Here is a 4,008-nt window from a genome sequence, read left to right as displayed (position 1 = left end):
TAAATTATTTTTAAAAGGTTTTGATTCAAAATGTGAATACCACAAGAATGAATAATTAGTTTTCTACTTTTCTGTAAATTAAATGTGGTACGGTTTTTCTTGAGACCACATGCATAAAATTAAAATTAAAGGACCCATAAAGACTTTATATTTTATTACTTTGATATTATTTTATATGAATGTGTTACGATTTTCTTATTTAGCGTGTGAAACGAAGTAGATTGTCGGATACGACCAAATTCAACTTATTGTACCCGCAATTCAATGCTGGACCGGTGCTTTGATATTGGAAAAACCCCTAAACCACTTCTTAATTCCATTATTCTAATATAATACATTAAAAACTACCAAAACTAAATTGTATAAAAGAATTAGATCATTTTTAACTAGTATGAAATAATTAAGTCATTTTACCAAAGATTAATTGGTCAAGCAGTAACCACTATTTTTTTACAGGAGATCATGAGTTCGAGTCTCGTCTATAACATTTTTTTTTCAAGTTGAAGCCCGTTGAACTACATAATTCTTCTAATTGTGGGTTTTTCATTATTGGTGGGCCGGGTCACGACATTTTGCTTTCAAACGAATTATTTATTTATTTGTAAGAGTGATTCTTAGTGTCTGGTTTTCCGTTTAAAAAAATAGTAATAATTTTTTAAACCTTTTTTGCCAACCTCAAATACTAAGACTATTTACTATGATGACCATTTATTACAACCAGTTGCAAGGTGACACAAAAGGACAAAAAAATATCATAATTAAAAAATTGAAAATTCTTTTTTGTCAGCAACCGGTTGCAGCCTAAGTTGTTCCAGCAACCCAAGTTTGCAACCAAACTTTTATACCTTACTTGGTTTTTTCATGAAACTTCAACTTTTAACCTTTTTTAAAAAATTGTAACAACATAGTTTTATTTATAAAAAATATTGAACATTTTGATATAAATTTTATAACAAATGAAGCATTTTTATTTAATAAAACATCAGTTTAGGTTAGGTTGTGATAATGAGTAACATATTGGGTTGGGTTGGGTTGGGTTGGGTTGGGTTGGGTTGGGTTGTATAGATGAAGGTGAGAGAAATTAGTTTTTTAATAAATGGTTGGGTTGGTTTGAGTTGTGATCAATGTTTTAAAATCCGGTATTTTACTTGTACAGGATTGGGCTAAAAAATGGTACAACCGGTTGAACCGGGTTATACCGAAAAGTTCGACCGGTTGAATAGTTTACCTTAAAATTACCTATAAATGTAACAAAAATAACCCAAAACTAAATTATTTCATAACAAAAAATAATTAAAAAGTTAATTCATATTTAAAAAACTACGCAAAAGCACATAATTTTTTAAAAAATAGTCCTAAAGTTTACACGTGTAAATGTTAATTGTTGGGTTAAAAGTAGTTCTGAAAAAATACGGGTCAATAATCAAAAAAATTTCGGACATAAAACCGGTTTACCGGTAAAAACCGGTATTTTAGACAAAAACGGCGATACGATGTTCTTGCAAACCGGCCAAAAAAACCGGACTCAAAATACCGGCCTGCGATGCAAAATCCGGTTTAACTGGTTCAACCGGCCGGTTTGAACCGGTTTATAAAACACTGGTTGTGATAGTGATTTAGTGAATAGTCTAAGCTAGCCAACCGCACCCAACACTACCACCCATTTTCACACGGCTCAAGCAAGTTAGGCGGGCCCATAACAACCTCTATAAATACCCACCCCAAACCTCTTATTACCCATAACATTATCAACTCACTACACCAAAAATGGAATCCAAAATAGCCATACCACTCATCTTCCTAACCGTTGTCTACCTAGCCGCAACCGCGGTCTCGACCGGGGTCAAGCCCACCACTACCTTCATCAAATCATCATGTGCCACGGTTCGCTACCCCGCGGTATGCGAAGAAACACTTTCCCCTTTCGCCAAAACCATAAAAACAAGCCGGGCCGAGTTGGCCCACACCGCATTAGCCGTGAGCCTTAAACGGTCCCAAGCCACCCAATCCTACCTCAACAAGTTAAAAAGGTTCAAAGGGCTAAAGCCCCGCGAAAAGGCCGCAATTGGGACTGTTTAGAAGTAGTGAGTGATAGTTTGGACCGGGTCGGGAAATCGATCCAGGAGCTCAAGAGTTGTGAACGGGTCAAGGGCCAACAGTTCGTATGGCACATGAGTAATGTCCAGACATGGGTCAGCTCGGCGTTAACCGATGAAAACACGTGCATGGACGGGTTCGGTGGTCGGGCCATGGAGGGCCGGATCAAGACTTCGGTTCGGGCTCAGATAGCTAGTGTTGCACATGTTACTAGTAATGCTCTAGCACTTGTTAACAACTTTGCCCAAAAGCATTAGTTGATGCATGATAGGTGGGCTCTAGTGAACCACACCACTATCAATGAACCTTTTATATATTAGCATATCTTTGATAGTGTCTAAATTTTATAGATATAATTATATAAAGATGTATAATACTATCATGCAACATGTATATTTTGTTGAGCTTATAAAATTAATAAGTTTTGAATTATTCATGATTTTGTTTCTTTGTTTATTTATGCCTTAAATGGGTGTTGAGGATTAAATTAAATATAATGTTTAATGATTGCATTTTTTTAGGCTTTGTTTATTAATTAATTAATAGTAGTGTGGCAAGACCCAACGGTAAGTCGGTACCTAACGTTTTGGTCGTGTTATGAGCTCCGAAATGTGAGGTCAGTTTCCACTTTATTGTCTCGCTTGTACCTTACGGGTAGTTTAAATTTTGAACAAATATTCTTGGATTGTTGACAATTTAGGGATTAATTAAAACTATTTTAAGTAATCTATGGTTGTAGATTTTACAAAAATTGGATGTTATTAGTTTAACTATAACTCATTAAGTGTACAACTATGAACTATTAATAAAACAATCAAACGATTATTTTTCTCTCTCAATGTTATATGGTGAATCTCACCATATATATAAATGGTGATTTCATGATTATGAAGTGTAAGTTATTGTGAAAACAAAATAATTAAAACTATATCATATTTAATTAGTATATAGTGATTCGTATTGTTTAAAACCCTAATATTAAACTCTTTAATTGTAATTATATGTAATCTCTTTTGTCGCTCCCATCCGATGGCCTAGCATTGAAGATTACTATACGCCCTAATGACCTAGCATTTGTTGACTGTTTTTCTTTGTAAACTATAAATAAAAAGTGATGATGTATTCACTTGTGTTACCCATTAAACTCACTATATATTATGGATGAGTATTTTTTTTACGAGTATGGGTGTCATCCCGATACTGTACCAAACCGATAATGATCAAATACCAATGGTAGCAGTATTCACTTTTCATGTTTTCGATTTCTGTACTAACAATGGTACTGTACTCAAAAATCGAAACGATGTTCATTTTATAATTCACTCGTTTTCAGTTTTGATATTTTTAGGTACGACGATTAAGTGCATGTTTATAGTTTCGTTCTAAATCAGTTTTAAGATAATTTAAAATAGGGATTCAAATGCAAGGTTACATTAATTTCTTAACTAATAAATTTACTACATGAAATTATATATCTTTATGAAGAAACACTAAGTGAACCCACAGGCAGATTATAGATAATCTGGGGGTTAAGTAATGTTTCCCACGAGGATGAGGTCCAGCAGAGAAGGTTGTTCTTCTGGAGACCTGCAAAACAGACACCGTAAGCTCGTCACTGAGAATGGGGGGGGGGGGGTTCCTCCTTGTGACCACCCTCCGGCGTGAGAATCAGACTAGATTGCTCTGAATATAAGTGTATATTAAGAGATTGCTAGATAAGATTGAGATATCAGATGATGTCCTTACCATTCCAAGGTGTTGGAGTATTTATAGCCGAAGGTAGGTTTCCTAGAAGGTACAGCCGGCTGAATAGTAATCCTGTTCCACCAACAGTGGACTACGCACAGGCCATGCTGGTTGGTGGATAGGCTACGACCAACAGTAAAGGTCGGCTGTATACTGTTCCTTTAC

General features: G+C 35.1%; 1 pseudogene; it reads left to right on the top strand.

Moving 5' to 3' along the window:
• Positions 1 to 1,660: 1,660 nt before the first annotated feature.
• Positions 1,661 to 2,410, top strand: LOC143592899 (21 kDa protein pseudogene; annotated as a pseudogene).
• Positions 2,411 to 4,008: the final 1,598 nt, after the last annotated feature.

The sequence above is a fragment of the Bidens hawaiensis genome, unplaced genomic scaffold (genome assembly GCF_021521415.1).
Source record: "Bidens hawaiensis isolate Kalapana, Puna unplaced genomic scaffold, B.hawaiensis_p1.1 tig00041358_1, whole genome shotgun sequence".
NCBI classification, from domain to species: domain Eukaryota; kingdom Viridiplantae; phylum Streptophyta; class Magnoliopsida; order Asterales; family Asteraceae; genus Bidens; species Bidens hawaiensis.
The sequence above is the reverse complement of the archived record's forward strand: the minus strand, read 5'-3'. Positions and strand labels throughout refer to the sequence as shown.